Source organism: Phascolarctos cinereus, unplaced genomic scaffold (assembly GCF_003287225.1).
Source record: "Phascolarctos cinereus isolate Bilbo 61053 unplaced genomic scaffold, phaCin_HiC Scaffold_1;HRSCAF=81, whole genome shotgun sequence".
NCBI classification, from domain to species: domain Eukaryota; kingdom Metazoa; phylum Chordata; class Mammalia; order Diprotodontia; family Phascolarctidae; genus Phascolarctos; species Phascolarctos cinereus.
This window is the reverse complement of record NW_027555514.1, coordinates 88,219,295-88,244,046: the sequence shown is the minus strand read 5'-3', so window position 1 is coordinate 88,244,046 and position 24,752 is coordinate 88,219,295. Positions and strand designations below refer to the sequence as shown.

Sequence of the window (24,752 nt, the reverse complement as noted above, 5' to 3'; positions counted from 1 at the left end):
CTACATTTGGAGTCAGAGAATATGGCTTCCCAGACTGGTTCTGCCTCTTGCTATCCGTGGGACTTTGGGAAAGTCACCCAGTGTCTAAAGGGCTCATTTTGCTTAGGTATAAAATGAAGGGTTTAGACTCAATGATCTGGAAATTATAGATTACTAAATCTACGATTCTACAGCCTTACTTAGAGATTCCTGGTAAGTTACCAGCCAACTCAATCATTATTGAATAGCAAACTATTTCAAAATCAAAGACTGATGCAGGTGACCAAAGATCAAGAAGACATCACATTTCTGATGTCAAGAATTCCTTCTTTATCTTGTTTCATACATATGGTTTAATCTTGTAGAACTGAGGTACCCAGAAAGAGTCTCCATGGCAATGTGTGACTTGCCTCATCACTATATGAATTGTTACAAACTTTCAGTGCCTTGCTTAGATTTGCACTGCCAGTAAAAATGTCAGGTCTTAGATTTATTTTTTCTGACTTCAGGTCTAGTGCACGATGCATGATTACACATAGCCTCTTAGTCATCATGTAGTTATCGTGCATTTTTGTAATTAAAAATATTACCCAAAATTTACGTAAGCGTGGAATTGTAAGCCAGTGCTGTCCTAAGCACTTTACAAATTTATTTATTTAGAGGTAAATAAATGATCTCTAACCCCCTTGCTTGCAAGCTTCCAGAAGAGAGGATAATATCTTAATTTTCTTTGAGTCTTCCTCAGACCTCCATATCTAGAAAATGAGGGTTAGAATAGATCAGAGGTTCTAACTTGAAGTCTGGGTAGTTCTTAGAGGTTATATGAACTTAGATAGGAAAAGAAATTTATAACCCTGCTTCCATGAATTTTTGGTCTCTTTTGTGATTTTATGCATTTTATTTTACACATTTAAAAACATTCTGAGAAGGAATCCATAGGTTTCACCATATTACTGAAGCCATCCATGGAATCAAGGGAAAAAAAGCTTAAAAACCTCTGTACTTGTTCTCTAAGTTCCCTTTTATCTTAAATATTAATATTCTAATTCCAATCCACAGCTTTGCAGTTCATTCTTTTTTCAGCCACTTTCCATGGGATAGTCGGTCTTTAGTGGATCAAGGTACAAACTTCCATCCAACCTCCTCAGAAACATCCAAAAAAGTCTTTGGGAAGAAAAGATCCACAAAATCGCAAAACTGGAAGAGACCCCAAAGACCACCCAATTAACTCTTTGGAAGCACCTGCCTTTTGGAAGAATTTTTGCCCCACGCACTCTGCCTGCAAAAGAAGTTGGGCCACGTGCCTCAGGCAAAGAAAAAGGCAGCCTAGTGTGGAAGGGGTAGTGGAGGTGGGGGAGGGAGGTGGAAGAGAGAGAGGAAGAGAGGTCTCCTAACTAACCCATGCTCTGCATCTCCAAATCATTTTCGTCAGAAGCTTTGGGAAAAAGAACTGCGAAGAAAGAGCTGTTGTCTCAGGCACAGCATGTCCAGAAAAAAGGTCTTTTGCCACTCTGCTTATTTTCCTCTTCGCCCCTCCCCGGGCCCAGTTCCCCCTCCGCACTCAGTTTCCTAATTTCTCTTCCTTGTCTCAAGGCGCAGCCCCTGGCAGAGCCTAGCATGCCACCTCCTGACGGTCCCGGGAAGATTCGTAGCCTCAAGCCCTGGTAGCAGAGTGCGCGTACCAATGCAGGAGCGCGGACCAGAGGAGCCGCGGGGACTCAGAGCTTGTAGTGTTTTGAGCTGGGAGCTCCCATGCCTGCCCTTTGTAATTCTCTTCTGGCGTGAAGCCTAGAGCCAAACACATTAAAAAATATATCCTGTCCCACTCTCAATTCCTGCCCTCCGTTTTCTACGGTGCATGTAGAAAAGGTCTAATGCGCTCTGCTCGGTGGCCAAGTTGCTGCTTCTCTCGGAGGACGCAAAGATCACGTCCCCTAGTTCTGGACCAGACTCTGGTTCCCTTTGCCTTTGATGCTCAAGGTTCCCCCTGCAGCTTTTGCTTCTTCTTCCTCTCCTAGCCCGTAGCTAGTGCAATCTTAACATCTACTAACGTCTCTGTTACCTACTCCCAGTACCCTGTTCCTTCTCCTCCCAGGCTCTTTGCTTATGCAGGACTTGCTGGAGTGAGCAGCAACCGAGGCTCCAGATTTGGAATCCCTTGGACGGTTTCCTTGAAGACAGCACTATTGGCGAGTAGATCCTCCCAACGCTACGCTGACCCTCCCCCCCCTTTATTGTCTATCTCTGCAGTTCACCCCACCCGCAGGAGCTCGGGGCATTTCAGCCTTTTCAGTCTCCAGCAACAAGAAGTCCCAGCGAAATCCACAGCCGGAAGGCTTCTTTTCAAGGGAGTCCAACCTTTTCCAAGACTCGCCAAAGACTTTGCTAGAGACCGGGAGGCGTAAAAACCTCGCGTATCCTGAGAAAGGGCCGCTATCTTTGGCTTTTTGGATCCGCAGCCCGCCCTTGGTGTAGAGAAGTTTGCAGCCCCAAGTCCCTACAACTTCCCGAGATGAACCAAACTGCCGGAGCGTCCAACCACGTCAGATGCCCCCCGGGGAAAGGCCACAAGGTAAAACAAACAAATCTCGAAGGAAGGGGACTGCAGATTAGAGGGGTTAGGGGCGTTGGGAAGCACAGGGAAAGTTTTCTGCCTGCTTGGCTAAGCAGGGCCCCAAAGGGGTACAGGGAGAAGCAATGGAACGTGTGTGTGTGTGTGTGTGTGTGTGTGTGTGTGTGTGTGTGTGTGAAAGAGAGAGAGTGTGTGTGTTAGTTTTGGGGGGATACATCGTGCGATCTGCGGAACCTCAGAAGCCTCGCAAAAAAAGGAGGGGGCTGCTTGGTTTAGGGTCCTTGGATAGATAGGCGAGAGAGCACTGTTTCACCATGAAAGAAGGGCTATAAGACGTGTTGTATTATTGGATTGGATACAAAGAGCTGTCTTCTAGCCCTAGACAGAGCCTTCTGTTTTGGGGGGAATTAAAAGATGAGGGTGCATTGAAGTCATTATGGTTATATTCCTGGTTTGGTTGATGCTGGTAGGTGGTGGGAGCAGCGATGGGAGGAGAAGAGAAGATCAATGATGGGAAGGGCTAAGGAGGGCAGTTTGAGTGACCATTTGGGGAAGAGCTGCTCATGACACTATCCAGTATTTCTCCAATAGAAGTACACTGGTTCAGGACTGCTGAAGGTTGATTTCCACCACCCTTCCTCCTTCCCAGGGCCTTTGGGAGTGTGGAGAGTGGAGGGGAATTCTCTTGTTTCTATCATGGTCATAAGTGCTTCATTAATTTAAATGGGACTGACGATGATGGTCATTATCTGATGAAAGTTACTGAAGCTTTGATGTAGGGCTGAGGGCTGCTGAGCAGAAATGTAGTATAGATCCCCGGTTCTCTGACCCAGGCAATCAATTGATACAGAGCCAGGAAGAAAGTGTTACTTGTTATTTTGACATACTTGTTAGTCTCTTGAGGATCCCTTCCCAATCTCAGAGTACTGTGGTGGATCTTAAAACCTTGCAGAATAACCTTATCTTCCTATCTAAATTACTTTTTCCTGCATTCCCTAAAAGTGAATGTATTCACACCTTTTAGTTTCCTGTGTTTGGGAGATCTTTATAGAGACATATTTTGCTTTTAACTTGTAGTTTTCTAATCAGACAGTACTTTAAAGAATGAAGTCAATACAGTCTGAATCTGGGCCATGGCTTCATCTTTTCCTTAACTAAAACCTAGAGCAGGGTTTCTTAACCTTTGTGCATGTATGATGGACTCCTTTGGCAGTCTGGAGAAGCCCATGGAGCCCTTTTGAGAATAATGTTTTTTTTTTAATTAAACAAAATACATAAGGTTAGAGAGGAAGCCACTTATATACAGTTTTGATAAGTACAGTTTATAAATGGGTATATAGATCTATGATATGTGTGTATATATGTGTATATATCTGTCTGTCTATCTAAGTTCATAGCCCCCAGGTTAAGAACATTAATCTTAGAAATTGAAAAGGAATTAAATATTATCTTGGTAAAGTAGTGTTAGCCTCTTTATTTAAATTTCCCTTAAGCACACAAGGTCTGTGTATATAATGTTTATATATAATGCATATGTACCTATATACCCACAGTCTTATGGTACTCACATTACTAAAGATCTCTTGTTTTGATCATTTTTTAAATTCTGTCTCTGCAGGAGGGTGGATGATGCCTTAGTGGATTGGGTAAAAGGGGAGGAACCCTAACTTTAATATTTTGTGGGAAAAAATAATAGCTTACAGTTTTATTGTGCCTGAAACATAAGATCTTATTTACTCCTCACAACAGTCCTGTGAGAAAGCTATTATTATCTCCATTTTGTTATTGAGAAAACTAAATTTCAGAGAGGTTAAATGACCTGCCCAGTATCACACAGCTATTAAGTATGTAAGGCAGGATTGGAAACCAGAACTTCCACACTCCAAATCCAGTATTCTCTCCACTAGAGCATGGTGAAGTGTTATTAATCTTAATGAATTGAAATAAGGAGTTCTAACATTTGTATTTAAAATGTGATTGCCCAACATTTTCTTTTCATAACGTATTTAGATGAAATATTTGAATTACCAATTCACCTCTGTTCTCATTGCCTGGCTCTTTAAACCTTTTATACGAACTCATTCCCCACCTGCTAGGGAAAAAGCCTTTTTAAATTACAGTGATGATGTAAACATTTTTATTTTAAAAACATTTCACATGAGTGATTTAATGATACTTAATATCACTTATTCTATACCAATATATTTTTTGTTTTGATAAAGAAACAAGATATCAGTCTATTCCCATAGTTGAACTGAGTAGTAAAGAATACCATTGGCATTTTTAGAAAGTGTCTTCTGTAACACATGGTAAATTGCTTGATGACAGAGATTGTCATAGGATAGTTTACAGCCCTCTCAGTTCTAAAGTCACTCTGCAAATATTTATCCAGTTAAATTAGATTATACAGACTAGCACAGAAAAGAAACTATGACACTAAGCTTTTTCTTAATGTCTCAGTCATACAACCTTAGTTTGAAATACTTTGACTCTACTTTCATAAAGTAACAGTTACACAATATGGAGAGCTGAAAGTGAGAATGATACTGATTGCAGTGAAGTGAAGAGATAAACAAAGAAGTAGCAAAGTAAAGTAGATTTCTGAATTCATTGTAAAGTACTCTAAAGTCCTATGCATTTCAGTTATCAGGTTGCTGTTGTTTTTACTTTTCATATACAAACAAGAGTCTATGATCTTATTAGGGGCACTGGACCCTCACTGTAATGCTGGCCTTGGGGGCCTATGCTTATAAGTGCCTTGTAAAGCACTTCATCATAATGATTTTTTTTAAAATTTAATAAACATTTAGGGAATAGCATCTATACAGCACATACAACAGTTGGCCCTGTGGGTGGATGCAAAACAAGTGGCAGATCTTTGCCTTCCTTTGAGTACTTGAACTTGAAATTAAGTGGTAAACCTAAGGGCGTTTAAAAGGATGCTGTAATTACCTTTAGTGAGCCCTTTTCCATGTAGAGTAGTATAATGTTGAGTATATACTTTACAGGTAAAATGGATAATTAGCTAGTTTGAAATTACTTCTTTTGACACATATAAAAACTATATCTGTAATACATGTATACTGTATCTCTCTGTATATATGTGTGTATGTATATATATAGAGAGAGAGAGACAGACAGACAGACAGACACAGAGAGACAGAGACAGACAGAGAGAGAGAGACAGAGCTTGATTCATCATTTCATCATTTTAGTGCCTCTATATGAGGCACTTCTCTTTTCAGTGCAGATTGGGGACTTCTCTGTGATTTATGGTCTTAGAGAAGAGTTGCCATATGACCTCTCCTCTACATGTAGAAATGAAATATATGATATACACACTTCTCTATATTTTTGTCTCCCTAGCACTCTGCATAGGGCCTAACACATAACAGGCTCAAAAATAAGTGTTTGTTGAGTTGAAATTATATATGTTTAAGTAAATATATGCATGTGTATATGCATATATTTAGTGGTATCATTACCTCTACCACTCTCAAAACTTATCCTCTTTTGAGTTTAACTCCTACTGGGGATTTTATTATCACACACAAGCATAGAAGTGCTATAAACACTACTGAGAGTTGGTGGTGGTGGTGGTCTTGATATGTTGATGATATATTTCAATGATACCCTTCTGCCCTTTGGATCTGGTGAGGTTTTGTGCTTGAGGAAATTTTAGTCCTTCCAGAAAAGAGTTCCTTCCAAGGAGGACTATTCACCACTGGGAAGAAATAATCTGATAATTTGGAAATCTTCACTAAAACAACCTGCCCTTGGATTCCTTCTGGTTAGCAGAGATCAAAAGGCCTTTGTCTTTACTGCCAGTGAGGATAAGTAATTTCCCATTTTAGTCTCCTACTCCAGGTCCAAAACCTGTAGGGAAATTTTGCTAAAACTTGATTAGTAAGAAAAATTGATTGAGGTTCATCAGGCTAATAACAGACTGGAAATGTGGGATCTGTCTTCTATTATTGGTGTTATGGTTAACTCACTGTGTACCTCAGGGATTTCCTCAGAATCTTTTCTTTGTAATGAGGTGATTAATAAATGCCCTTTGACCACAGTCACCATATCCTCTGTATTAACATGCCACACACTTGGAAAGTGACACTATGTCAGTCTTGAGTCTTAAGATGTATTTAGTAAGAGAATTGGGATTTTGGCAGAAGATTTTAGTTTGGTGACAAAGCATGTCATGTTGAGTAATATATCTTTTCCACATTACATGCAGCTTACCTTGATTCTCTGCCCATAGTGACAGGTTGTGCCTTTGCGGGTTTGTTGGCTTTTGTTAGCTCTGGCAACATGCCTTCTGGAATCCCCTTTAGTATCTTTCTTTGCCACATTCTCCTAGTATTGGCCTTACTCTAGGTCATGGATAGTAAACATATGGTTGGTGGGCTGTATCTGGCCAGCATAATAAGATCACTCTTCATCCTATAGAACATTTGAAAAATGTTTCAGTGAAACAGTTTTGGATTTTAGTGGGAATGTGTTTTGTGAAATGATCCTGATCAGATCCAGATTTTTATTTTCCTAAGAAATCAAAGCCACTGGCAACTAAATCAGACATCCTTAAAGTAGATAATAAAGTTCCAGAGTGCATCACAGCTGATAAATCTCATGATGACTTTTAGCAACATAGGTAGATGATTTCCATGGTGAGAGAGTCTACTCTAATAGAACAATATTGCAGCCTTAGACAAGTCACCTCCATTGGCTTCAATTTCCTCATTTATAAAATTATTTTGGCCAGTGTAATCTCTAAAGTCCTTTTCAGAGCTAAAATCCTGAAATTTCATACGTTCATGGCTGTAGAACTGAAAGGGATCTTAGAGATTATTGAATCCAATATTTTATTTTTACAGATGAGGAAACTGAGGCCCAGAGAAGTTAAGCAATTTGCCCAAGGACACACATGCAGTCATATCCCTTCCCTGTAGGTGGCAGAGAGTGGATTTCTACTCAGATCATTGGACTCCATATCCAGTATACTTTCCATCATCCAACATTTTCTTCCTAGCCTTGCTCCTATTTTCAGTTTTGTATCTATTCTGGCTGCCTCTTTGCTTATTATTGTCCCCTTTTGATTCACTGTTATGCTGTCCAAGGGGTCCTTTTTCTTATTATGTAATGAAAATAGTAAATTACATCTATATAGTTTGACATTATCACCTATTCACACCAGAAAAAATTAAAGTGGCATGTATTTTAATAGAGAGGAAATGATGGGTTACTGATATTGAAGTAATTTATGAATTACTTGTTTGTACAGTCAAAGAACTGATCAATTAGTATAAAATGTTTTAAAAAAAGTGCTTTTCATAAACGATAGGACCTTCCTCACTAAACCTCAGTGGCTCCCTATTACCTCTAGGATCAAATATAAACTCCTTTATTTGGCATTTAAAAACCTTGAAAAACTGCCTCCAACCTACCTTTCCAGCCTTACCATACACATCTTCCCTCCACATATTCTACAATCAAATCAAACTGGCATTCTTACTGTTCCTTGTGATAGTCTTTCTGGTCTCTGTGCCTTTGCATTGGCATGCCCCCATGCCCCAAACATCCTCCCTCCTTATCTCCACATCTCAGAATCCCTAGTTTCCTTCAAGATTCAGCTCAAGTACCACCTTCTATGATGCTGACCTTTCCCCCTTCTAGTACCCTCAGCCAATCACCTTGGATCTATTTCAGGTATGCCTATACACATACATGTTATAATCTCCCTAGGATCTACAAGGTATGTGAATACAGGGAGTGTTTCTCTTATGTCTCTGCATCCTCAACACCTGTGGCTAGTACGCATCAGGAGTTTAAATGCTCCCTTTCTTGCCACTTTCTCAAATATTTCCATTCAAGTTGCATTATCTGTACAGAGAGATTGGATTACATGATCTCAAGTTCACTTCCTTTTCCTGTGTTTTATGTTCTAAGGATAGCTTCCCAGAAAATGGAAATGGGTTTTTTTTACCATGTTTAGTATTTCCTGTCATTCTCCAAGCCTTTATTCTGACTATTCTTTATGTTTTGAGTACCCTTCATTTTATCATGACCCTCTTTTTATTGTAATACTCTCATTTCACTTAAATCCACTGCCATTAGAGATATAGGGAAGCTATTATTTCAACGGATATAGAATATGAGAGCTGGAAGGGACTTTAAAATCATCTAGTCCACCACTTTATTTTACAGGTGATGATATTGAGGTCCATAGAGAAGTGACTTACCTAGAATAGCACAGCTAATTCCTGATTGTCTAGCCCAGTTCTCCTGGCTCCCAAACCTTTGTTCTTTCCACTATGGGACATTGCTCTGGTGACTTATAATTATTCATTAATTCATAAGCTCAAATTTTCAACTTATTTTTGTAGCAAAGCAAATGCACACTACTATTATTTAGATTTGCTTGTTATGGTCATTATTTATTCCTGCTTGATGTTTTCCCTAGCAAATTGTAACCCATATATATTTGGACTCAGGCCTACTTAGGCTCCTAAATCAATTCTTGATCTACCAGGGTTATAGAAGACCCCTGATTGACTCAGAACTTTCCAGAGAATCAGATTCACATACCTAATCTGATTCTGATTTCTGGTGTCTTCATTAAACCTGACTGTGTTTGCCTGGATTTCAGACTTCAACTGTTCTCACCCCTGGTCCCAATCTGCCCTTTAACCTGTGGAGTGACTGACCCCATCTTTAATCAGCCTCTTAACAATTGTCTGTTCCTCAACTCTTACTTACTGTTGGGCTTCCTACATCTGATCTACTATCTTTGCTCTCCAATCTTTTATTAACCGTGCTGCCCTTGAATTTTTTTTTTAATGTGCTACTCTTATCACTTTACTTATATGCTTAAAAATCGTTAGTGGCTATTTCCTGCTGAATGAAATATATAAACTACTGATCTTGGCATTCAAAGTCCTTCAAAATCTGGTTCAAACCTATCTTTCCAGTTTTGACTCAGGCTATTATCTGGCTATGTGTTCTGTATTCAAGCTAAAGTAAGCTGCTGTTCCCCATTTTCTTTTACCTTGCCTGTCACATTTTGGTGTGTTTTCTAGTCTCTCCCCCCCACCATCCCTCCATCCCTGAATGCCTAAAAATGAAGTCTTCTCCAATCACTACTTTTTGAAATCCTTACTTTTGTTCAAGACCCAACTTTGGTGATGCATTGTTCATGAAGCCTTCTGTGACTCAATAGGTCAATCAACAATAATTAATTAGGTTCTTACTGAGTAACATGTACTGTTTTAAGCATTGGGATGCAGCTTCCTGACTTTCTCTTCTTCTCCCCTTTTCCCCCTTCAACTGAAAGGGATCCCATCCCCTCAAATTTTTCATGGAACTTTGGACTTCTACGATCTTTCAACTTTCATTATTTGTAGCCAAGTCTCAAAACCTATTATTAGATAATAAATTCTTTGAGAACAAAGGCAAGGCCTATTTTACCTTTATATGTCTAATACTTGCAGAGTATCTTTTTCATAGAAGGAACTTAATTAGATTCAGTTAGCATTTGTTTTCTTTGTCTCTCCCTAAGATCTAGTCCAATGCTTTTCACACAGTAACAATAAGCGTGGCTATCGAATGAATGAATGAATGAATGAATGAATGAATGAATCAGTGAATCAATGAAGCTTGACTATTACGTCATGATTCTACTTCCATTCTAGTGCCTGGCTCCCAAGGCCCTAGCACACATCTGGTGACAGCTACTCCACCACCACCCTTGCACTTCGGTTATAATGATAAGATGTTAAAGCTAGAAGGAGCCGTAAGGATTATCTGCTTTAATCTTCCCATTTTACTGTGGGTCTAATTGAGGTCAAAACTACGGTCTCTTGCTTGTATCCAAAGGCACATAACAAGCTAGTGGCATATCCAGGACTGACCACTAGGTGGCGCAGTAGATAGTGCACTGGGCTTGGAGTCAGGAAGATCTGAGTTCAAATTCAGTTCAGACACTTAACTAGTGTATGTCCCAAGCAAGTCACTTAATTTCTATTTGCCTTGGTTATAAAATGTGGATGATAATAGCACCCTACCTCCCATAGTAGTTGTAAGGATCAAATGAGCCGATTGACATAAAGTTTTTAGCACAGTGACTGGCAACTAGTAATAACTATATGTTAGTATTATTATTGTCAGTAATAATAATTACTCACATTTCCTGACTCCTAGTTCATTCTTTCCCCCTATATGATTAAGCTCAAGTAATATGAGACCTTAGAACTGCTTAGTTATTGGTAATTCCTTACCTTCAATTGCTGTTTCTTAAGGAACCCTGCTCTTCACTTCAGTGCTTGCTCACCTCACTCTTCTGATTGCCCTGCTTCTCTACCAGCTGCATCACTCCTGTGTAGGTAACCTCCTCCTAATTTCCCTTCATGTTTGTCCTCCTTTATCATAACATAATCCCCCTGAGAGTAGGACCTGTCTTATTTTCTTATGTTTGTATCCCAAGCATGTATCCCAGAGCCTGGCACATAGTAAGAATTTAACAAATCTACCTATCTCTGATGATTACATGTCTTTTATTTTCTCCTTCAACAGACTGCAAGCTCTCTGGGGGGTAGGTGCCAGGTAACATCTTGTTTATTCAACCATTTTGAAAAAGGCAGCAGGAAAGACTTTCCTGATAAATATAAAATGTAAATACTTGTCACTACCCACAGTCTAAATCTTCTTGAAGAACTTTGGATGGTTTAATGTAATGCGTGGACCATAAATTGTTTTTAATGATTTCCAGGATATTATGTTTATGTTATTTTGGTTTCACATTTTATCGATTTTTTTAAAAAAAAATTTAATTGTTCCTAGTTCCTCAGTAGAATACGTCAGATAGATATAAAATTATGCATAAATCAATTTCCAGGAACATAGAACACTGACTAAGTGGGCTAAACTTTTACATTATTTTTTGTTATTTGTTGAACTTTAGCTCAGACAGAAGACCTAGTTTCCATGAAATGCCTTGATGATCTCACTTGAAGATATGTGCTCATCCTTTGGTCCACAAATTTAGTGGAACCTCCTAGGATACTTGGCTCTGAGAGCAAATGGGAGAAATAATATTCTGACCCTTCCTCTTAATTCCCTTTTTCTCTTTACTCCTCTCTCTCTTTCCTATAATTAGACCTTTTTTTTTCTTTCACCACGGGTGAATAATGCAATGTTCTTTTAAAAAGATGCTTTTTTCTGCATATAGCATCCAATTTCACTTCAGGAAGAGACATCTCAATAGAGTTAATTATCCAGTACTTTTCACAATATAATTCTTTGGATAACTCTTTAAAATACAATTCTTAGCTTGCACTGCCAAGCATCTAATTCAGTTTAGGTCATTGTCCTTTAGGTGACCCTCACCTTTGAATTAAAATTGAGTATTACCCAAAGGGCAATGAGGAGGCACTTGGTGGGATGATGGTAGACTGCAACAAAGAACTGGCAGTGAATTACCCTAGAGAACCAGTGAAAGGGATACCATTCAGGAGACCTTACACTGGAGAGGTGGGCAGCAGGTCACATAGTAAGGGTAAAGAGGAACTGACCAGTGGTGGACAGACTGTGCGCTTCATTGCTCTCCACCCAATATTGAGAAATCTTTAGGACATCTTGAAGCATATAGGAGGGATCCTAGAGGATTCAGTGAATGGTAGGACATGGACAAGTGTCATATTGAATGAGAAGGCTTGGACAGGTTGTGGTCTGTCCCTGTAGTAGGAGTGTCTTGACTATGAGATCACAGATATGTCTAAGTATTGAAGCCTAATACATTATACTGAAAAAGACGAAAACAGCTTGAGCTTTCACAGTAATCCTGAATTTTTTAAAGAGACCAATTAGTAAAGTTCTTTATCAATACTGAGTTGGTTACTGAGGCAAAATGGTTTAGTAAAAAGACCCCTGGACCCAGGAGTCTAGAGGCTGACTGGCTTTCTATCGAGTCTTTGGTAGCTAACTTTGCACAAGTCATAATGAGATGCTGAATTAGAGAATTTCAAAAGATATTCGCAACTCTAAAATTCTCTTTTTCCAGGTACTAAAAGGAACTTTTTTAATAAAGTGGTTGGACCTTTTAAGGAACATGTCATGGAATAAGATGCCAAGTACAATATTATACTAAAAATCCAAGAGGGACAAAAGGGATGTTTTCAAATCCTAGATGGATGGTTAGCTAATGAATGGCTGGCATAACCTTAAATGAAAGTATATATCAATGTTGTCAGGTTACCCTGAAACCATTTTAGGAGCACCCAATATATGTTTTTGTCTTTAATAAGAACTAAACACAATGCAAACTTTTATAGGCTATTTGTGGCAAATTTAACAACTGTTTCTTATAAACCAGGCCAAAAGTGACTATCACCTCAGTAAAATAAGATTTGTTTGATTATGTATAGAGAGGACATCTCTCTTTGGGGAAAAATATTTAATTGATTTTTTTAATATTAGTTTACTTTATAGCATGAATATGTGAACATTTCAATGTTTTAAGGTCATTTAAGATTATAACAATTTATGCTTTTTGCATTTTGATGTTTTTCTCCCCATGGAATATATTTCATAGCTATCATCTCCTTTTCATTCTTCTCATCACTTCCCTATTCCAAAAGTATCCTTACTGGTTTCTTGGTTTCTGCCTTTCCCCATTCCAATTCATCCTCTATTGCTTTATTCATTTATTCATGATATTAAGTGATTATTGTATGCAAAAAAAATGCTAGGCACATGGGAAAATACATCGTCTAAACATCATTGCCAGAATAATTTTCCTAAAACCTCAGCTCCAGTCTTGTGAATTCCTGGCTTGAAAACCTTCAGTGGCTTCTCCCCATCATCTAAGAGTAAATCCAGACTTCTCATTTCAGTTTTCACAGCCTCCTGCAGCATCATCTCAACTTGTCTTTCTAGAGTTATCTCTCACACATTGCCTTACATTTAGTCTGTCCTCCAGCTGAACAGAATTCCTTACATATCCCCAAATATGGTTACATTTTCTCAACTTTGTGCCTACAACTATACTTATTCCCTCTGCCTGAAATGTCCTACCTTTGCATTTTTACCTTTTGAAATTGTATCCATTCTTTTTTAAAATTAATTTATTTATTTTTAGTTTTCAATATTCACTTCCATAAGCTTTTGAGTTTTAAATTTTCTGTCCCTCCCTTCTCACCTCCTTCCCCAATGGCGTGCAACTGATATAGGCTCTACACATACATTCCTATTAAACATGTTTTCACATTAGTCATGTTGTAAAAAAGAATTAGAACCAATAGAAGGAACCACAGGAAAGAAGAAACAAAAGAGAAGAAAAAACATAACAAATAGTATGCTTTGATTTGCATTCAAACTCCATAGTTCTTTCTCTGGATGTGGATAATACTTTCCATCATGAGACTTTTGGAGATGTCTTAGATCCTTGCATTGCTGAGAAGCGTTAAGTCTATCAAAGTTAGTCATTGTACAAACATGGCTGCTGTTGTGTACAATGTTCTCCTGGTTCTGCTCATTTCATTCAGCATCAGTCCATGCAAGCCTTTCCAGGTTTTTCTGAAGCCCACTTCCTCATCATTTGTTGTAGCACAATAATATCCCATTGCATTCATATACCATAACATGTTCAGCCATTCCCCCATTGATGGACATTCCCTCAATTTCCCATTCTTTGCCACCACAGAAAGAGCTGCTATAAATACTTTTGTACATGTGGGGTTTTTTTCCCCATTCTCATGATGTCTTCGGGCTACAGCCCTAAAAATGCTATTGCTGGATCAAAGGGTTACGCATTCTTTAAAGCTCATCTCAAATGCTGTTTCCTTGATGAAGCCTTTCTTGATTGCATTTCCCACTCCTGTTAGCTCTTCTTCTCCGCTACTCCCTTGGTACTTTCTTTGTACCTAAATATCTTATTTTCTTTGCTATAATGAAAAATGTCACACTCCTTTAGAAAGGACTAAAAATAAGGCTGTAAGAATCAGAGAAGGGAATTCCAGAAATGCAGGTTGTGATAGACATACCAATATTTCAATGGGTGAGTATGCCCTTAGAAAGTGTAGGGTACATTGTAACCCATATAGGTTGTCACATAGTAATAAAGGCCTTGGTACCCCTAAAATTCCATGACCTTAGAAGTCAATTTTCTACTTCAACCTCGTATCTTGGGAAGACATTTTGTGTCTGGTTTTCTGAAGTTTGGATTTGTAAACTGTCAACCAAAGTGCCTAGAGAATCATAAATTAGTGACAAGGAAACATGAAATATGTCATTAATTTAAAATATATTGGAAGCACTCAGTTTTCCCCTAAATCTGAAGGAAACCTACATGATTAGTTAGATACTATTTCCAAAAGGTTATCAACTATAAAATGATGATGTTATTAAACTTGTTATGAAATTTAAAATGTATCTGTCACTCAGAGCCCTGATAAAGACAGAATAAATTAGCCTGCCAAGTAAATACTTAAAGTCACTTCAGTCAACACTGAATAACACTATTAAATAAAATTCAGGAAAATATTTTTGGGCCGTACATATTAAGTGGCTCATGTCTTCTGCTATTTTACTCATTAGTCTCTGACCCAGACTTCTTCTTCCTGCCAGCCTGTGTGTCTGTCTTCCTCCTTATTTCTCCTAGTATGAGCCAAGGACTCCTGATTTATTTCCTAAGTATTTGCTTTCTTGATGTACTTGACTGTCATGAATTTAGTTTCTACAACCAGAGAAACACCTCACAGCCTTCAGGCTCAACCTAACAAAGCAAGGAAGCATACCATTTTTCCCAAGTGTCAGCCTGTTGTCCTTGCCAGGCAAGGGACCTCTGACGCCTGAAGAGGACAGCAATTGTAACGTAATACTCTCCATGCCACTTTGTAGTGTGTTTTAGCTGGGATTAGGAAGGATAATGTATCTGGAACTCTTTCTAGCTTTGTTTGCAAACTAGCCAGCTTCCCTGATCTTGGAGTATAGGATGGCAGAGTTGGAAGAGGCCTTAGAGATTATATAATCTAATCTAGCCATTTCATTTCTGCCTATGAGTGGGCTGAATTTTAGAAGCATTAAGTGACTGGATTGAAGTCACACAGCTGTTCTATGGCCATACTAACTTGGCCTTTCTCATTTTGTCACTCATTAATTATGGAATTTGCCATTTGTGACAATGGCATACTTTTTTCCTAATTGTAAATCCTGGAATTTAAAAAAAAATGGATAGTTCCATTTAGCACAATATTCCTGTCTTTGTTTAACAGCTGGTTAAAGTAAGTTTTATTAATGCATTTTGTTTTTATATCACAGCTATTTCAGATATGCCTTTTCTCTGCCATGCAACTGCATGAGCCTTTTCTGCCACAGAGAAAAACAATTAACCAAGTTGAATTGACACAGTGACTTAGTCTGATAGTCTCTGCAACATTCAGCATCTGGGGTGACTTGCCTCTTAACCAAAATGAAAGATATGCTTTGTCATTTCTTCTTCAGTGCTAAGAATCCTCAAAGACCTATCGAGCACCCATGATCTACAAGGCACCATGTGAGGTACTGTTGCTTCATCTTGGCATTTGGTATTTCTTGTGACTCTTTTCTTTCCTTTACCCCTCCCACATGCGATCAGTTCCCAAGTCTGAAGAATTCTATGTCTGTAGCATTTTTCTGTTACCACTGTAGTACAGGCCCTCATTACCAGGTATGCACTATGAAAACTGCTTCCTAATAGGTCTTCCACACTTTCCCAGTTTTCCTTTCATTCTGTATTTCACAATCTTGCCAGATTAATTTATTCATAAATCTGATAATGTCATTCTTTTGTACAAAATCCCACAAAGCTATAGAAAAAGTACAAACTTTAGAATTTGGGGAAATGAATAATAAAAGGTAAAACTATAAGTTGGCATGGTTTCAGAATATGGAGGGTCTCAACTGCCCATGCTAAAGAGTTCAAATTTTAGTGTCATTGGTGTATTTTTTTCAATAATCCTGGGTAATCCTCATTTATGAATTATATTGATACTGCCAAGAGAAGAATGGATTCTCTAATATCTGTAAGGATAGAGTTTTATATCTCTGACTCTGACTCATGCTAATGAGAACTGCCCATCCAAAACTCAGTAGCATCAGTAGAAGAAATAGCCTGTAAACTTTGTCATAATAAAAAGCGTAAAGTTTATTGAAGAAACCAGCAATGAAAAACTATGCTTCTTGGCTTTTAAATTTTAGTGATTGTATAGCAATGAGCCTCCTGCACTTTAAATTATAGTTTGCTGGGATATTATCACAAATCACTTCATCTTTTTAAATAGCTTCTATAGTCTAACTTCCTTTGAGGCATTTATTTGGATGCTGTCCATATCAGAATCCAAATCTGAATTTGAAAAATCAATGATTGAAGTATGAGCTGTCATTTTTATATACTCACCAAGCTGTGGAGTCAGACATTGAGAAGACTCAAGAAAAAGATTAGGAGGGGAAAAATGACCCAGTCACCATTTTTTAATAATGTCTTGTCAAGAGTGCAAAAATTTCAGTCTGACATTTATCAGCTGGGAAAAAAAGGAAGGAATGGGAAAATGCTCTAGTTGATACAGCTGAGAAATTTCTACAATTTGATAGAACCAAATTGGGCATAAGGCAAATGTATCAGCTTACCAGGAAAATCAAAGAAAATGTCAATTTTTATTCTCCTGGTTAAATTACATCTCTTACTCACATGGACAAATGTTTTTAAATTCCAATACTAAATGTATATGGGGAGATAAAAATATTCAAGTGTAAAAATTATGCTGTATCTTGAATAACACAAGTTATCTTGCATGCAACTTTTTAGAAGTGAGGAAACCTTTAAGTGATTCTTCATGAAGACATGAAGTGAGTACTACATTTTGAATATTTTATGTCTGGCTGGCCTTTGAGCCCTTCATGTCCTGTCCAAGACATAGTACTGCTTCCAAAGGAAGGTAGATAACTATTCTTTCTAGTTCTAAAATTCTACAATTTTGTTTTCCTTGTTCCCTTTAGCTTATTCCCCTCTTCCCTCTACCCACTGGTAGTCTGATTGAGACTCCATTTGCTTTCCCATTACGTTGAGAAATTTCCAATTGTACCTCCCCCCCCATCCATTTATATGTGGCTTCTAAGGCAGGTGTATCACCAGGGATGTACATGGATATGCCCTTGGGGAGGTTGGATTGTAGGTGTAGGGTTGAAAAATATAAAGATGGAGGTGACTGCTTTGAACCCTGAGTGCTCCTTTTGGGAAAACTAGCCAACATGTATAGATAGATGTTGGTGTTGTGAAACTTGTTCACTTAACCAGGGTCGTATTTTAGTATACCTAGAGCATATTTCTGAACCTATTAGTGAATTTTCATACCCTTCCCTTGGAGTTATGGATTTTTGATGTTGTTGGAGATCTAGAGTTATGATTCACTCTAGATTTTACAGACCAGAAGGATTAAAAACCTGTCTCTTCCCTCAACCTTTCCTGTATAAAACTGTTCTGGAGGTCCTGCTGATACAGACATTCTTAATTTTTTTTTCATCATGGACCACTTTGATGGTCTCGTGAAACATATGTGCCCATTCAAGGAATAATGTTTTCAAATATGTAAAATGAAAAAAATATGATTACCAAGGAAACCAGCTGTGATGAAATAGTATTTTTCCCATTCAAGTTCATGGACTCTCTGAGATCTATTCATAGACTTGAGGGCCTAAATCCTTGAGAGCCCCTAATTAGCATCCAACAGGAATTTTTACATCACTGCCAAGAAATGAACTACCTGGCTGGATCACAGCTTCCTGGCCACTAGAAATTTGTTTTAAGCTCTTGTTATATGCCTAAGCCTTCTGCTAGCACATAGAAGAGGAATATTGGTAGTTTACAGATTATTAGTGTCTTCACAGAGCTGTTTAGTTTTTGAGGAAAATATGATATAACCAAATGAAACTGATAGACAAAGATAGATTTTGTGACTGGGAAATTACTTAGGAAAAAAAGTTTTATTTTTATAAATGAAGGATCTGAAACTTGGAGAGAGGAAATAACTCACGCAAATTCAAATTGCTAGTTCATAGTAATATTGAGACTAAAATGTAGGTCTCCTGATTGCCAGTCCAGTGTTCTTTTAGCTGATATAAGGCATTGCATAATAAAGTACTGAATTATGGGAATTGGGTTTTAAATGCTAAGGGTGATCAGAAAAGAACCTGGGAGTCAATTTACTATGATATTTGTACTATGACTCTTTCAGGTGGCTCTTAGGATATCCTGTAAATGAGAAGAAGTAACTTAGGTTTGATCAACTCAAGACTTCATAGTATGTATTAGTTCTGGGAAAAAATAATGGGTTAAGCATGGGATGGAGTATAATGTTTGGTTAAATCATGGTACCTGCCTTCATGGACCTTACAGTTTATCAGGTTGATATGGCACCTAAACACACAAGCTCTGATAGAAAAGCATTCTTGATTGCCTGTATTTCTTTGATGGACTTAAAATTCTTTGTGAGGTTTGATATGAATATCCTCATTCTTGAACGGAGAGGCATATGAAAGTCTCTCTGAAAGACATGAGATATGAACAGACAAGGAGAAGGACCTGTAGGTGTGGGTAACAGTATGAACAAAGGCCTGGAATATAGCAAAGTTTTGCTGCACTCCTGTAGGAGCAGTAAGAGCAAGCTCTTGTAGGAGCCAGTTGTAATTTGCCTTGAGGGTAGAATATGTAGATGGCTATATGTTGAAAGAAGACTGGAAAAACAGGATGGTCTCTCCTTAAATACCAGATTAAGAAGTTTGAACTTGAATCAATAATAATAACTCACAATTAATATGTTAAATATATATTAATAAGTTCATACTATTATCATGTACTATAATCTTATATCATATATGAGGAAATAGATGCTTTCAAAGAAATATGGTAAGATTTGTAGGAACTGGGGCAGTGAGGTGGCACAGTGCATAGAGCACTGACCCTGGATTCAGGAGGACCTGAGTTCAAATCCGACCTCAGACATGTAACACTTACCAGCTGTGTGGCCCTGGGCAAGTCACTTAACCCCATTGCCTAGCAAAAAGAAAAAAAAATAAAGACTTTTAGGAACTGATATAGAATAAAGTGAGAACAAGATGAGCAATTTATCTCATAACATCAATATTATGAAAATGAATAATTTTGAAGACTTTTATGAACTGATGAAGAATGAAAAGAGCAGAACCAGAACCATTTATATGATAACAATAGGGTAAAAAACAAACAACTGTAAAAGCCTCAACAACTCTTATTAATGAAATAACCATCCATGATTCCAAATTACTGATGATGAAGCATGTTTATTCTGTTTTTCTTCATCTCCTTACAGAGAAGTGATGGTATTCAGGATGCAGAATAAGACAATATTTTTGGAACATAGTCAATGAAGGAATGTGTTTTGCTTGACCATGAATGTTTGTTACAAGGACTTTTTATCCCTTTTTTCAAAGGGGTAAAGGTTCAGGAGGGAGAGAAAATTAATTTCTGTTAATTAAAAAAATAAAAGTTAATTTAAATAGAAACAATAGCTCACATTTATAAAGCATTTTAAACTTGGCAAAATGCTTCACATAAATATCTCATTTGATCTTCGCCACATCCTTGAGGTGAAGATTTTATGAAAAAAATTTTTAAAAGACTCAGATGATAGCATTTGAGCCAAACCTTTGTATAAATAAAAAAAAATCAGGGAGTGGTGAGGACATTTGTGGGGGTGAAGGAACAAAGAGAGAAGTAAAGTCAGGAAGGCAAGTTGAAAGTCTAAGGTAATGTTTTAGAAATGGATAAGGTGGGGTGACATAGAACACAGACTTTAGAATTTGAATAAGCAAGATAGTAACTGGATTAAAGAGATAAAAGATAGAAAATAGTCAAAGATCATACCAATATTTCACATGTGGGAAATTGGGGTGAAATGGTTGTTACCACTTAAAGAAATAGAAAGTCAGGGGAGAAACAGGGAATAAGTCAAGGCATTTAGATGATACAGTAGATAGAACACTGTATTTGGAGTCAGAAGAACTATATTTCCATCTTGCTTCTGAAACTTGTATAAGTTTGTGTAGGTAGTATTGCACTTAACCATTCTGGGTGTCAATTGAGGTGACTGAATGAGAAAATTGATCAAGCTGGCTTCTGAGGTCCCTTTCAGATCTAGGTCTGTGATTTTATATTTAATTTTTAAAAAGGAAAATGTTATGCTTCAAAAGTAAATTTTGTGTTGAGCTCTTAGAATTGGAAAGTTGCTATTGCTTCTAGGGCTATTTCTCATGTGCCCTTTTCTTACTTCCTCATGATGAAAAGCTTCCTTTGACTTTGAATGGAGATGCTTACATTCTAAGTCTCATGTTGAGCAGAGAAGTCCATAATTATTCTAAATCCTCACTACTCTAAAATTAAAATTCTGAACAGTATGAGGGGAAGTTCGTCCTGTAGAATAGTTGGCAGTGGTACCACTTTTTAATCAGCTATGGCAGATATTTCCAGAAGCTTGGCAGAAGAGTGGAAAGAGTCCCTGGATATGAAGTTAGAAATCTTGCTTTCAAATGCTAACTCTTCTATTAACTACTGATATGACTTTTAATGTCAGTGCCCCTCTCTGGGCCTCAGTTTCCTCATCTGTAAAGTGAAGCATTTATACTTGATGACCTGTAAGATCTCTTATGTTTTTTTTTAATTTTGAACTAAATGATCATTATGAAATACAAATATGTCAATAATTCCCTCAAAAATAGTAAGAAAGATTTTTATATAAGAAACTGAATTTCTCTCAGGTAAAATTTGTTTTTGAGATTTTTTTGTGTGTCTCGGTGTATACATACCTAAGGAAATATGTACATTTATATAAATATACATATATGTGAGTTAATGAGATTGTAACAAAACTACATTGTGTACCCTTCTGTGTTTTTTGTTCTGTGAATTAAAAAAAAATTTCATTGATGCTTTTTTTTTCTTAGCTATCACTCCATCCAACCTTCTCTCTTCTACTATATTCCCTTCCTTGTAACAAATATGCATAGTTGAGTATATTCAACAATATATCAACCCACTGGCCATATCTCAGAGTACTCTCTCTCCTACTCTCTTATTCTCTCTCTCTCTCTCTCTCTCTCTCTCTCTCTCTCTCTCTCTTTCTCTCTCTCTCTGTCTCTCTCTTTTCCCTCTGTCCCCCCATCTTTCTGTCTTTGTCTCTCTAGAGGTGATTACTGAAAAGATGGTTATGGACATCTATAAATGGAAGCAGAGATCGTAAGAGGTCAACATGGCTTTAACAAGAATCAATCATCCCAGATTAACATTTTTTCCTGTTTTTTTTGGGCAGTTACTAACTTGATAGGTCAGAAAAATGCTATAGATATAGTTTATCTAGATTTCAGTACAGTGTTTGATAAAATTTATTCTGTTATTCTTTCGGAAAAGACTGAGAGATGTAAGCTAAAAATATTCAAGATTCATAAAGTTGTTATTCAAATATACAATGTAAGAATAAGAGGTAGCCCACTATAACATTTTAGAACTATATCCAAGAAATTACTAAACTGTGCATATCCTTTGATCCAGTGATCCCATTACTAGGTTTATATTCCAATGAGATCAAAGAAAAGACAGAAAGAACCCATATGCATAGAAATATAGTATATGAAAATAGTGGACTTTTTATTATACCGTAAGAAGTGATGAAAGAGATGCTTTCAAAGAAACTAGGAAAAATTCTATGAACTGATGTAGAATTATGGGAGCAGGTACTGGAGAACAATTTATACACTAACAACAATGAAAATAAAAACAACTTTAAAAGACTCAAGAACTCTAAGCAATGTAATGATCAACCATGATTCAAAGGGGATATGATGAGAGATATGCTATAGTCCTTCTGAAAGAGGTGATGAACTCAAGGTGCAAGATGAGTCAGATATACATTTTTGGACATAGCCAGTGTATGAATTTATTTTTCTTGAACATTCATATTTGTTATGAAGTTTTTGTTTTCCTTTTCTTCAATTTGAATACTGGGAAAGAAGGTAATTAGCAATAGAGTTGGCCCCCAATCAAAAAAAAAAGGGGTCACTGAAGCTTCATTAACAAATCATAGAACATAAAGAAGGCAAGAAGAAAACACAGAAAGGCAGAAGCTTTGGAAATTACCTGTTGAATATATTATATGCTTAAGAGGAAAAGCAAGCTACACATAATAGATGACTAGTTTCATGTTTTCTGTTTTGTATATGGAAATTCTAATTTTTTTGGTGTTTATATTCAAGATAAAACAGTTTTTTAAAAAGAGAGATCTGAGTCAGATAATAATAAAATTATTTGGGTTCAGAGGTGATTTAGTAGCAATTCAAATGTAGTGTTTAACGATTTGATGTCAACCTGGAAGCAAGTCTTTCAGGGAATACCCTAGAGATCTGTGTCTAATTTGTACTCTTTTTTTAAAAAATAATTTTTTCATTGACTTGGAAAAGAAGAACAAATACATGTATATAAATTTGCAGATCACAAAAAGCTACCATTGAGAGCTAACACACTGATTTATAGAGACAGTATCTAATTTTTTGACATTAGACTATCAAGCCAAATGTAATAATTTAATAGGACAAATTTCAATATCTTACATTTGGGTCTAAACTCTACTTTCATAAGTACAAGAGCAGAAAGGCATGATTAGACAGTAGGTTTTCTGAAAAACATCTGGGAATTTTTGTAGATTGGAAGTTCCTTATGTGTCATCATTGTGAGAGGGCTGCCTGTGGCTGAGCCAGAAAAAGTTTGTGTTCATCATAACTTAGATAATTCTCATAACACTTGACATCTTCTATAAGATGTATGTCACTGTTATTAAATAACTTGGAGTAAATCAGAGCACATTTTGATCCACTACTTTATTTTCCCCTCTCAAAGAACCCAAAGTATACATCTGGGAATGTAGGAAGCAGATTTCTGCTCATCCAATGACCAGCCTGGAGCCCCTGAAAAGGAGGGAGTATGTCTAACACATATTAGAGAAGGGACTTTCCCTGAACAAAAAGTCAATCTGGGAAGCCATCTTTAGAACTGTCTCTCCCCCTTGGTCCAGTCTAGACACAGGTTTGAAATGTGTAGCATCCTACTCCTACCTCTAGCCAGCTGTAAAGCACACTCTTCAAATAAAAACTCACTTGGACAAGTAAGGCTTGTGTGTGGGTTTCATCTTCCCTCCCTAGTGAATCCATTTGAGTTACCACATAAGCATTCATTTGGAGAGCTATTTGCCACCAAATGAAAGAACGGAAATGGATAGGAGAAAATTGATCAGATTTGCCTCCTCCTTTTTAAAATCTGTGAGTACAGAGAATACTCATTCCAGTTGTTACAGTGAGTGACTAATTTATAGCTAAAAAAAATGTGATCTTGGGGTGTATTCATTCCATTCATTCAGTGATTATTAAGTGCTTACTACATGCCAGATGCTATGTAGGAACTGGATATACAAAAAACAATCCTTTATCTATTCTGCAGCAGTGATTCTCACGCTTTTCTTATGGCATGATATTGCTTGTCAGAATCTACCAAGTTCATGGAATATTTTAGTTGGCAGCACAAAAAGGTTTGTGAGCAGTTAAGCCTCCATAGGCATTAACTGGGTTTTAGGACCAGTCTTTTCTTTCTCCTACTCTGTTCAACCCCTTTTAATTTTTTTTTTCTCTCCCCTGGCTTGCAGCAGAGGAGATTGTCTTTTCTAGACCACATGCAGAATTACTATTATGACCTTTCTAACACCAAGTCAGAAAAAAAAAACAGGCAGAAAATGGTAGCTAGACATGGGGATTAGAAAATGAAATTTGTGGCACATTAGTATGAAGTGGCAAACCCTTTTAGGACCACTGATTCTACTGCATTAAGTGAAATAAAGTTATAGAAATAAGGTGAGAGTGAGAGACTGAGTGTTTTGTTCCCTGACACAACTGAATGTGGAAAATTGTGTTTAGTTCTGGACATACAGTTTAGAAATGGCATCCATAAGCTACAGAGCCACATTTTTCCCAAACATGTTTCAGTTTATCAAATGTCCTTCCTCAAATTCTGTGCACAATACTTTGGATGTAGTATGACCATAGCCAAGTATAACAGGACAATCACCTCCTTATTACTGCAATCTTTTCCTCTTTTGATGTA

At 37.3% G+C, this 24,752-nt stretch overlaps 1 pseudogene; it reads right to left on the bottom strand.

The window, feature by feature from the left end:
* The window catches only part of LOC110223895 (E3 ubiquitin-protein ligase UHRF1-like), a 38,362-nt pseudogene extending 31,501 nt beyond the window's left edge, over positions 1 to 6,861 (bottom strand).
* Between the last annotated feature and the right edge of the window lie 17,891 nt (positions 6,862 to 24,752).